This window comes from Stomoxys calcitrans, chromosome 1 (genome assembly GCF_963082655.1).
Source record: "Stomoxys calcitrans chromosome 1, idStoCalc2.1, whole genome shotgun sequence".
NCBI classification, from domain to species: domain Eukaryota; kingdom Metazoa; phylum Arthropoda; class Insecta; order Diptera; family Muscidae; genus Stomoxys; species Stomoxys calcitrans.
In genome coordinates, this window is record NC_081552.1 from 183,254,706 (window position 1) to 183,267,444 (window position 12,739).

Sequence of the window (12,739 nt, forward strand, 5' to 3'; positions counted from 1 at the left end):
GAAAAAAGCCATCGCAAAGGTTGGTGGTCTGTTAAAACAGAAATGGTCGATCCCTCAATATAGCCTCGAAATTTCTCTACCGCCCAGACGACTGCCAAAGCCTCTCTCTCTGTTGTAGAATAGTTTCGTTCTGCCGGAAGCAATAGACGACTCGCATATTCTATAGGGTGCTCGTTTTCCTTCTCCCCCTGCATCAAAACTGCTCCGAGCGCATAATCACTGGCATCGGTTTTTAGATTAAAGGGCTTGCTTTCGTCGATTTGTTGTAGAATTGGTGGAGATGTCAACATTATTTTAAGTTTGTTGAAAGCTTTTTCCTGTTCATCAGTCCAGTCAAATTTAATGCCCTTTTTGGTTAATAGAGATAGTGGCTTCGATATTTCTGCAAACTCAGGAATAAAACGTCTAAACCATGAGCAAGTTTGCAGAAACGAAATTACTTGCTTCAAATTTCTTGGATGTGGTCTTTGTAAAATCGCACTAGTTTTATCTGGATCGGGTCTCAGACCTTCTATTGTCAAAATATGGCCGAGATATTTGACTTCAGGTCGGCAAAAATGACACTTATCTCGGTTCATTTGCAGTTTTAGACATTTCAGTTTATCGAATACCATTTGCAAGTCTTTCAAGTGCTCAGGAAAAGATCTTGAACATATAATAAGGTCATCTAAATATGCCAATATTATAACCTGCGGAAGGCTATTTCTTAATCTGTCTATTAATCTCTGGAAGGTCGCTGGAGCATTTTTAAGACCAAATGGCATCCTATTAAATAAGAAAATGCCAAATGGTGTTGTAAAGGCTGTTTTTATTTTATCTCTGTCTGCCATTTTGATTTGCCAGTACCCAGATTTCAAATCAATTGTAGACATAAAAGATGTGGCTTTCGCGGCGTGCAGCAGGTCATCCATACGAGGTAAAGGGTATTTGTCGGTAATTGTTATTGCGTTCAGTTTTCTATAGTCTACGCATATACGGACGTCTCCTGTTTTCTTAGGTATGATAACGACTGGAAACGACCAGGGGGATTCCCCTTCATAAATTACTCCTTTCTTAAGCATACCATCAATTTCTTTTTTTAGTTTTTCTCTCATTGCTGGAGACAATCTATAAGGAGGACATGATATTGGTGGATGAGCCTCAGTGTTTATATAATGTTCAATGCCTGGTACTGTTTCCGATTTATCTTCAAAAATGTCTTTTGCACTGGCCAATAGCTTCTCCAATTCTCTCCTTTCAGGGCATTTTAAATGTATGCCTTCCTCATTTCTTAACGAAAAATCAATGGAATTGAGTAATATTGGCTCAGTTTCAGAGCTCTTTTTCCTTTTCATAGGTGGAAATAAACCTGAGTCAACCTGAGGAAGAAAATCTGATGGTACACTATCCTTAAATATTTTATTAATTCCCCTCGGGGAATAATAACTCGATATTGGGCATACATTGTCTTTAGGCAGAGTTTTACAGCTTGAATCTTCAAACCAAGACAAATATTCATTGATAGAGTCATGTTCTCGAATGTTTGCTTGTGTAAGAGGTATGGACCGCGCTAAATCTGGTTGATTCATTTTAAACTCAAATATTTTGGTTGGTTCGTCCTTAAAGAACCAGCGTCTGTCTGCCAAATCCAAAACAATATTCGCTTGCTCCAAAAAATCTATGCCGATGAGTGTACGATTTCCCATAGCTTTTGGCAAACATATAAATCGAATTTTCCTTAGGCGCTTTCCTATTATTATATTTACTATTGTTGAATATACAATTTCTTCATGAGGAATGCCATCTGCTAGTACTATTTCGGCTGAAACTCGTTGAAATCCTACTTGCTTCTCCTTGAGTTTTTGATAAAGTTTGTATCCTGCAACACTCGTTCGCGCCGCAGTATCCAAGTACGCTTCACCTTCCATGCCATTTATATTTACTCCAACTGTAGGAACATTTCTACCCACGATGGTGGTGTGTAGCGAATTGAAATCTAGTTTTTCTGGGCTATTGTTAGGATTTTTACTATTGCAATTGGGACAATTGGCTCTAAAGTAGCCTGCTGCACCACATCCATAACAGCTGATAGTATTCTCCTGCACTTTACTAGTTCCCCTGCGATCTGATTCGATCTTTTTATAGCATGTATCGATGGTATGATTTTTTTTCCTACAGAAAGAACAACGCATATTCATTTTCTCTGGGGTCTCTTGTCGAGGCCTTGACATTTTATTTTCATCCAAAAACATTTCGATATCTCTGGCTTTTTGAAGTAAGTCTTGGAAATTCCTAACGTTGTCTCTCGAAAGTTTCTCTCTTATCGAAAGATTTAATTGAAAAAAAATCATATTTAACATTGTGTTTTCTGTAAGCTTTTCCGACAACTGGGCAAACAGACGTCGCTTACGGCAAATAAAAACATCGGTTGACTCGTAAACTTTTTGTTTATCTTGGGTAATTTCTGCGAAAATTCGCCAATCGGGCTTAGGAGGTGAAAACGCTTTTCGTAGGAGGTCAATAGCCATTTCAAAGTTTTTGGCTTCGTATTGGACTCCTTGCCACCATGTGGATGCATATCCCTCCAGCAATAAAGGAAAACTAGTTAAAGCCAAAGTGTCTGACACATTCTCTGCTTCTTTGTAGACAAGAATCGTGGCTATAAAATCTTCTACTTTGGTAGTATTACGTCCTCCATTAAAACGTGCACTACAATTCACAAAAGTTGTCTTAGATTCGGGCTTGGTGTTCATATTACTCATTATTTGATGAAACTGATCTTGCGTGAAAGTAAAATTAAAGGAGCTTGACAAATTGCCTTGATTTCTCTCTAAATTATCAGGAAAAGCTTCGGAGTGGGTTGACATACTTGATGTTTGAGCGGACAATGTAGGTCGTGAACTACGACTGCTAGGTGTATTTGAATTTTGAGGAATTTGTGGAGGATTTACTACGTCTCTCATCGACTGGTTATTTGTAGAATTCTGATTTGACATATTTATCGAGTTATTGACAACCGCGAGATCTGAAACTTCCCCAGGGCGATTATTTCCCATATTATTATTCACAGAGGGTACATTGCTTGTGGTGGTACGTGAACCTGCCGAATTTTCAATTTCGCCTTTTGAACGATTTGGCGTACCTTTTTGACTTACAGATGCGTTACTTAAGGTCGTAGGAATATTTCTTGGGGTATTTGAATTTTCCTCATTAGATTGATTATTTCCAAGATTTTGACCCGATGACGTACTGTTAGCAGTCGTGGGCGTGTTACGAGGGCTTCGTCGAATCATATTTCAAAATATAATATGGCTTTTAAATGCCAAACGAGAAATTAACACACACAACCAATGAACTGAACGCAATGAAAAAAAGTAGCAACAACTAAATCTTCCTCAAAACAGCAACTACAAACTAAACAAATTTTGAAATTGTGGATTTTTATTGTTGGGCGCCAATGTAAAGGGTTACATGAGACTGTTCAGCTTGTAGATTGATGCGAGGAGTTATTATGTTTTTATTGGAGGCAGAACAGACGTAAATCGTCAAATTCGCCTACCGATTTAATTATAATTCCAAAGAGTCCCAGACAGACGTCTAGCGTCAAATCGGGACTACTTCAATTTTATTATATTTTAAAGAAAATATTATTTTATTTAAAGGTACTGCCTTTCTAAATAAGACGCAGAGGCTTAGATTTCTTTTCGGTCTTTATTGCTTGATAGCTAAAACCAGAATGACAAAATTCTTCTTGTGGATCTCTATTTTAAACATTTTCAGATCATATTTGCATTAACGGGAGTCAAAGAGAAGATTACAATAATGAAAAATGAAACTAGACTTAGTTGTTGTATTCAAAGCCTGGTGATAAAATAAACACATATTCCTGTTGTTGCTACAGTTACATGTAAATAAATGAGTGGGTGAAACATTACAAAGAGATATTGACCAAAAGTAGAGACACATTGAGTGACAAAAGGCATTGAGTGATAACATAAAAACAAAACAGTGATGTTAATTTATATAAGTACGGCAATTATTCTAAAGTCTATATATTGAGTGTACTAATAATTAAATAATTGTATAAACGTTCTCGCTACAATTTTATTTTATTTTATTTTATTTTATTTTATTTTATTTTATTTTATTTTATTTTATTTTATTTTATTTTATTTTATTTTTTTTTTTTTTTATTATATTTTGTTTTATTTTATATTACTTTATTTTATTTCACTTTATTTATCCTATTTTATTTTAATTGCTAACATGTTGCTATCACAACAGAACTACTGCTGTAATATCAGCCAATTTTGCTATTTACAGTCAGCAAACAGTGTCTGCTATTATCAGCAGACTTGTTTCTTTCATCTTTCCTGGAGATGAACTATAGCAATCTGTTTAGAGACTCTGATTTCGAGTCTCTTATGACCCTTGGCATAGCTTGCAAATTTTGATATGTATTTATGCATTACTCATCTGCAAATCTCTTTCTAATTTCTTGAAAATCGGTTAAGATTTAGCTCTTTTTATCTTCCGTAAATATATATCGCCCGATTTACACTTTTAAATCTTATAGTCGCTGCAATTTTGTATGGATTTGCACGATATTTTGTATGAACTGTTGTACTCACCACCAAAGGATGGGGGTATATTCATTTTGTCATTCCGTTTGACACACATCGACATATTCGTTTCCGACCCTACAAAGTATTTATATTCTTGATCAGCGTAAAGATCTAAGACGATCTAGTCATGTCCGTCCGTCTGTCTGTTGAAATCACGCTACAGTCTTTAAAAATAGAGATATTGAACTGAAACTTTGCACAGATACTTTTTTTGACCAGGTTAAGCAGGTTAAGTTCGAAGATGAGCTATATCGGACTATATCCTCATATTGCCCTCATATAGGCCGATCCACCGATTTAGGGTCTTAGGCCAATAAAAGTCACATTTATTATCCGATTTTGCTGAAATTTGAGGCAGTGAGTTGTGTTAGGCCTTTCGACATCTTTCGTCGATTTGGCCCAGATCGGTTCAAATTTGGATATTGCTGCCATATAGACCGATCCTCCGATTTAGGGTCTTAGGCCAATAAAAGTCACATTTATTATCCGATTTTGCTGAAATTTGAGGCAGTGAGTTGTGTTAGGCCTTTCGACATCTTTCGTCGATTTGGCCCAGATCGGTTCAAATTTGGATATTGCTGCCATATAGACCGATCCCTTGATTTAAAGTTTTGGGCCCATAAAAGGCGCATTTATTGTCCAATATCGCCGATATTTGGAACAGTGAGTTATGTTAAGCCCCTTGATATACTTCTGCAATATGGCACAGATCGGTCCAGATTTGGATATAGCTGCCATATAGACCGATCTCTCTATTTAGGGTTTTGGGGCCATAAAAGCGTCTTTATTGTCCGATGTCGCCGAAATTTGGGACAGTGAGTTGTGCCAGGCCCTTCGACATCCTTCTTAAATTTCACTCAGATAGGTCCACATTTGTATATAGCTGCCATATAGACCGATCTCTCAATTTAATGTTTTGGGCCCATAAAAGTCGCATATATTGTCCAATGTTGACGAAACTTGGGACAGAGAGTTAAGTGAAGCCCCTCCATATATTTCTGCAATTTGGTTTAGATCGATCAAGATTTGCATATGTACGCCATATAGACCGATATCTCGAAATAAAGTTTTGGTCCCAAAAAAGGCACATTTATTATCCGATTTAACTGAAATTTGACACAGTGAATTATGTTAGGCTTTTCGACATCCATGTTGTATATGGTTCAGATCGATTTATTTTTAGATATAGCTACTAAAAAGATTACAATTTTGTTATTCACAATTGAACAATGACTTGCACTTATTAGTATTTGGTGCAAATCGGAACATACTTCGACATATAACTGCTATGTGACATAAGGTATGCAATTTTCACCGGATTTTGATGAAAGGTGGTTTACATATATACCCGAGGTGGTGGGTATCCAAAGTTCGGCCCTGCCGAACTTAGCGCCTTTTTACTTGTTTTATTACTCATCGGAGTACCTCTACCGAAGCCCATCAAAATCAGCTCCGATTTATATTTGTATAGTCCATGTAGGTGTAGGGTATTATATAGCCAGCACTGACTTTTGACACAGATCGGTTTCTTTTTTAAAAACCTTTATTGGTACATTTAATAAACAATACACGCATGTGTGTTACCTTGATTAGGTTTGCTCCAGAAATTTGTAGTCTTGTTTGCTGTAGTTTTGTATTTATGGATTATATTTTTGCAAAATATCGCTTTTCGCTTTAATAGAAAGTATTCACATTGTAATAGGTTGTATTGAGTTTATTAACAAGCTTTGGGTTTAAATAAGTTTTAATTTTTTCAGATAGGAGTTATTTTCGATTTGGGGGTTTTATTGCCTTGATTGGTTAATTTGATGATAGTTTACATTTAATATTTTTGATTTCAAGTTTTGTTTTTTCTATTTTTATTTTAATTTATTTTTTCAAAAGGGCACACTTAATTTTTCAACAAATTTGTTTTTTTTTTTTTTTTTTTTAAATCCTTATTTCAATTTCTTTGCTTCTAATGAGGCTTTTGTAGCTGTAATGGATTCAATTGTAGCCTTTTATTGTTTGACTATTTTTGCATTTGAAATTTATTCATTTCTTTTACATTCACTTTGTATTTTTTTATTTCATGGTCAAAATTTTGCCGTATTCATTAATTTCCACTCAAAGAACTTTTTTGTTTTGTTTTTGCTTTCCTTTGTGTTTTTTTTTTTGCTCGGTTTTGTTAAACCTTTCATCAAAACATCCCGCCAAAGACTGAAGTATATCGGCCAAATGTTATATCATTTTAAGGTCCTTTAACTTGCTGTCCCACATTTCACCAATGCGTTAATCAACAAATGGAATTTTTCCCTCAGGACAACGTTTCCCTAAATGAGGGACTACTTTTGGTGATGCTCTTAAACATGATTGTAAAAGTTAAGATGAGTAATTCTTACCGAGCATGCGCTTAAATTGTGAGGAGAAAAAAGGAAAATTGTTAGAAAAAAAATTCATTTGTAAATTGCCGGTAATTCATTCATAACAAATGGCACAGTGGTATATTTTTTACAACTATGCACTTCACTTAAATAGAAATTAGAAATAAAACCAGTAAGGAAAGGCAAATGTCGCCCGGAGCCGACTATATAATACCCTACCCCACCAAGTATACGTAGTACTTTTAATATATATCACTTATATCCAAATCTAGCCATTTGGATATATCACATTTTGCATACCCATTGAAATATCGAATAGAACCATGTAGGATTTTCTTACGATGGTACGAAAATTGTGGCTTCTGCAGCCTTAAAAGTCGAAACGCCTAAAAGATATATATGGGTGTTTTATCTAAATCTGATTCGATTTTGATGAAATTTTGCACACGTATTGGGATGTCAATTAAAACATCTCATGACAATTTTTATAGAGATCGGATCAGAATTGTATCTACTACAGCTTTAAAAGGACATATCGTATGGAAGGTATATATGGGAGCTATACATAGAGATCTGATCCGATTCTGATGAAATTTTGCACACATATTGGGATGTCGCATAAAGCACATCGTGCCAAATTTGGTAAAGATCGGACCAAAATTGTGTCTTCTACAGCCTTAATAGGTCACATCGGATGTAAGTTTTATATGGGAGCTATATATAAATCTGATCCGATTCTGATGAAATCTGAACCGATTTAGATGAAATTTTGCACATGTATTAAGACGTCACACATCTCATGCTAAATTTGGCAAAGATCGGACCGAAATTGTGCCTTCTACAGCCTTAAAAGACCTTATCGGATGAAAGATATATATGGGAGCTATATATAAATCTGGTCCGATTCTGATGAAATTTGTCACATATATTGGGACGTTAAAAACGCCAACTTTGATAAAGATCGGACAAAAATTGTGGCTCCTACAGCTTTAAAAGAATCGGATGAAAGATATATATGGGAGCTATATCGAAATCTGGACCGATTTTTTTCAAAATCAATAGTGTTCCTGGACCAAAAAAAGAGACTTATGCAAAATTTTGTGAAAATCGGACAACAAATGCGACCTGTACCATGATTACAAGAATACATAGACAGATAGACAGACGGACATAGCTTAATCGAATCAGGAAGTAATTCTAAGCCGATCCGTAGCGTTGTAAACAAATGTACAAATCTATAATACCCTGTACCACAATGGTGGTGCAGAGTATAAAAATTAACTAAATTTATGATAAAAAACAAGTGAAAAGGCGTTAAGTTCGGTATATATGTGAACCACCTTTCGTCATAATGCGGTGAAAAATGCATAACATATGCCCCCATAGCAGATATATTAAAATATGGTCCGATTTGGATCAAATTCGGCACGGGCACTGTTCTTCAATTTTGTAGAACAAAATATTGTTCATTTCGGTAGCTATATTCAAATAAAAACCGATCTGAGCCATTTACGACACGTATGTCGAAAAGCCTAACATAAGTCACTATGTCAAATTTCAGCGACATCGGACAATAAATTCGAGTTTTATGCGCCCAAAACCATAAATCGAAAGATCGGTCCATATGTAAGCTATATCCAAATCTAGACTGATCTGGGCTTAATTAAAGAAAAAAAAAACTTTAAATCGAGAGATCGGTCTATATGACAGCTATATCCAAATCAAGACTGATCTGGACCAAATTGCAGAAAGATGTCGAAGAACCTATCACAACTCACGAAGAACCTAAAAAGGTCATGTTCCGCACTTTATTACGTCCACCCAGTGGCTGTCCAATTAGCCCGATAATATAGATGCGCTAAATAAAGCCTATGTACGAAAATGGGCCAATATACGAGAATGGATTACTTAATGTTTGTTTGTCATTTGAATCAATAACAAATTTTCGCCTGAACTCGCCTTTAAAAAGAGATCCCCTTTCATTGAGCTAAAACTTGACTGAGAATGGAAATGTTCGTCGATAAATTTCATTATTGCATTTCAATAACATAGGTAGCGAATATGCGTATCTTACAGCCAGCTCGTAAGCATATTTTCATAAATGTACTACAGGATTCGAGGAAAAAAATTAGGGTCAGTTTGAAATTATAAAGCCCCATATAAAATATTGAATTTCTATCAAAATAACTTCTTCGATTAAACACATTACAATGAATTTATTTACCATACACAGTAATTCTCTTCTTTCTAATCAAGAGAAATTTAAATGAAACGCTCTTAGAGGGAAGTCCCAATTTTCTTGCTCTCTTTCACTTTTGCTCTGTCAGCCACTCTACTGGTTTCCCTGTTTAATTCACCAATGAAGCGGTGAAAGTGTAACGCAATCAGTTCTGCTTTCATTTTTGTTGAATGAAAGTTTGTAGTCCTAACGCGGATAAGCCGGTCACAGATCCTTTGAGTTTTTAAATTTACGTTAAAATAATTGTTTCAGAAACCACAAAGGAATGAGTGAAATTAATGTCATGACATCGTGTAATCCCGGTAATTATCTTTCGTACATTTCGACATTCGTAAGCCATTCTAAGATTTGTGACATGCCGCTGGGGTGTTTTGATGTAGAAAGATATAAAATGAAGCCAAAATACATATGAAAGAAATATTTTTAGTACAATTTATTTATTTATGTTATAAACAGAAACAACAGGAAACAACAAAGGGCCTTGATAGGGCCACTATTATATACTTTAAGCCTTAAAGAACATTAGCGTTATTCACAAAATTTAATGTTGATTTGAAATCTGTCAAACAAACCTATTCTAAGGTTTCATTAAGTTTTGTGAATAAAACCGTATAACTTTAACAAGTAAAAGGATGCTAAGTTCGGCAAAAACGGATAAGAATTGCGCCCTCCAGAGGCTTAAGAAGTTAAGATCCGAAATCGGTTCATATAGGAGCTATATCTCGCAATATAAACCGATTTAGACCATACTTGGCAGTATTGTTGAAAGTCAAAATAAATCACTTGGTGCGAAATTTCAGCCAAATCAGATAATAATAGCGTCCTTTAGAGGCTCAAGAAGTCAAGATCCGGGATCGGTTTATATGGGAGCTATATCATGTTATGAACCGATTTGGGTCATACGTGACAGAGTTGTTGGAAGTCAAAATAAAACACTTGGTGCAAAATTTCAACCAAATCAGATATCCGTCATGCGACTAGAATATGGTTGAGATCAGACTATATTTAGATATAGCTGCCATATAGATCGATCTTCAAATTTAGGGTCTTGATCCCATACAAAAGCAGATTTGTTGCCGGCTTTCGCTAAAACTGTGACCTGTATAAGGGTTCTAGAGACCTGAGTTAAATATGATCCAGACCAGCCCGCATGTGCATATTACAAATGGTAGTGGAGTTCTTATAAAAGAGATGGTTATCTTATCCATGGTGGTGGGTATCCAAAGTTTAGCACGGCCCAATTTAACACATTTTTACTTGTATTAAGTTCGGCTGTGAAATCTGGTACTTCTAAATACCATGTGTTTTGACGCGGCGAATTTTGCTCACCCCATGATCGTATGGTATGTTGTGGTGGCTAATTTTTGCGACCATAGGCATTCTTATACCCACCACCGAATGATGGGGGTATATTCAGTTTGTCATTTCGTTTGCAACACATATATCCATTTCTGAAATATCCGTTTCCGACCCTATCAAGTATAAATTCTTGATCGTCGTGAAAATCTAAGTCGATCAAGCCATGTCCGTCCGTCTGTCTGTTGAAATCACCCTACAGTCTTTAAAAATAGAGATATTGAGCTGAAACTTTACACAGATTCTTTTTTTGTCCATAAGCAGGTTAAGTTCGAAGATGGGTCATATTGGACTATATCTTGATATAGCCCCCATTTAGGCCGATCCGCCGGTTTATGGTCTTAGGCCCATAAAAGCCACATTTATTATCCGATTTTGCCAACATTTGGGACAGTGAGTGGTGTTAGGTCCTTCGACATTCTTCTTTAATTTGGCCGAGATCGGTTTGGATTTGGATATAGCTGCCATATAGACACATCTCTCGATTTAAGGTCTTGGGCCCATAAAAGGCGCATTTATTGTCAGATTTCGCCGAAATTTGGGACAGTGATTGGTGTTAGGTCCTTCGACATTCTTCTTTAATTTGGCCCAGATCGATTTAGATTTGGATATAGCTGCCATATAGACCGATCTCTCACTTTAAGGTTTTGGGCCCATAAAAGTCGCAGTTTTTAATCCAATTTGGCCGTAAATTGGAAACATTAAGTTGTGTTAGGTTCCTTGACATCCTTCTTCAATTTTGCCAAGATCGGTCTAGATTTGGATATAGTTGCCATATATACCGATCTCGAGGGTTTTGGGCCCATAAAAGGCGATTTTATAATCCGATTTCGCCGAAATTTTAGACATTGACATTTTTACTTGTTTTTTGCCTATCTTCGCATTAAAAGCCTCCAGATGCTCGTAAAAAGTATCGTTGGACTGATCGTCCTTGTCTTCCGTCTGGGCTTGGGCACAAATAAGGCTAATGTTGAAGAATTTGGCCTTTATGCGGATGGTGGCTAGCCTCTCATCTACCGTAGTAAAGGGTTGTAGTCTCTGACTAACCACAAATTCATAACCAAATTCATGCCTCGTGTTATGGCAGCTATAGTATAATGCATCACCATTTAGTGTTGTTGTGACGCCTCTCCTGAACCATCGCACTTCCGGTAAGTCGTTTATATCTGCCTTGTGCGTTTTCAATACATCAGCCAGTGCGTAAACTGCATTTTCTCTAAAAAGAATACGGACATTCCAGGTGCAGATCCCCAGATCATGGTTCTTTTTTCGTTTGCGTGGGTCGTCAACGTTAGGGGAGTATTAGTAGTCTTTATAGATTTCTGGGTGCGGCTAACTGCCTCAGCGCTCCAACCGCATGGGTTATATAGGATCGCACATATATCTCTCGATGTCGCAAGCTGCTTGCTTCAATGTCAGACGCTCGCCTATTTCTTTTATACAGCAGACTTACCCCAAATTATGGGAAGCCTTCGTTTTCTATTTAGGCCATATTAAAGTCATCTCTGAATGTGAAAAATGTTCAGCCACTTCAAATCCTTGAAATTTATTGTAAAAATTCGAGCTCTATGATAATACCACGATGCAAATCCACTTATCAGCGATGAGGCTCCACTGTATACATCAACAAGCAATACCGTTGCATCTGTCATGAAGAACACCCGCATGTCGTTCAATAGTTACCGATGCATGCCGAAAAAGTTTGGTGTGATTTTTGGAATGATGACATTATTGGTCCATTTTTCTTTAAAGGCGATCGTGGAAGAAATGTTATCGTCAACGGCAAAATTACAAATTTTGCCCATGAACATTCCACTAAGGAACTGGAGCAAACTTCTCACATATCAATGAGTGCAATCCGATTCAAGTTTAAGATCAATGATAAGGGGCCTCCTTTTTATAGCCGAGTCCGAACGGCGTGCCGCAGTGCGACACCTCTTTGGAGAGAAGTTTAACATGACATGGTACCTCACAAATGTTACCTGCAAATTTATGTTACCGCTGAAAATTTCTTCTGATGGTCTCGCCAGGATTCGAACCCAGGCGTTCAACGTCATAGGCGGAAATGCTAACCTCTGCGCTACGGTGGCCTCCGACCTCCGTCAATGACAGTGATACAAAACATTGCAAACTTATTTTTCTTGTTGCAAAGTAATTTTCTATCTTGACATATCCTC

The 12,739-nt window shown here is 36.6% G+C and overlaps 2 protein-coding genes across 6 annotated transcripts in view; one reads left to right on the top strand and one right to left on the bottom strand.

Moving 5' to 3' along the window:
- Positions 1-6,393, bottom strand: part of LOC106084961 (uncharacterized) — a 170,869-nt gene extending 164,476 nt beyond the window's left edge. The window contains exon 1 of the mRNA XM_013248951.2: positions 6,189-6,393. The gene's annotated coding sequence lies outside the window, so the exon portion shown is untranslated. The remainder of the gene's footprint in view (positions 1-6,188) is intronic.
- The window catches only part of LOC106084960 (protein furry), a 470,149-nt gene that overhangs the window by 377,891 nt on the left and 79,519 nt on the right, over positions 1-12,739 (top strand). The gene's annotated exons all lie outside the window — the stretch shown is intronic.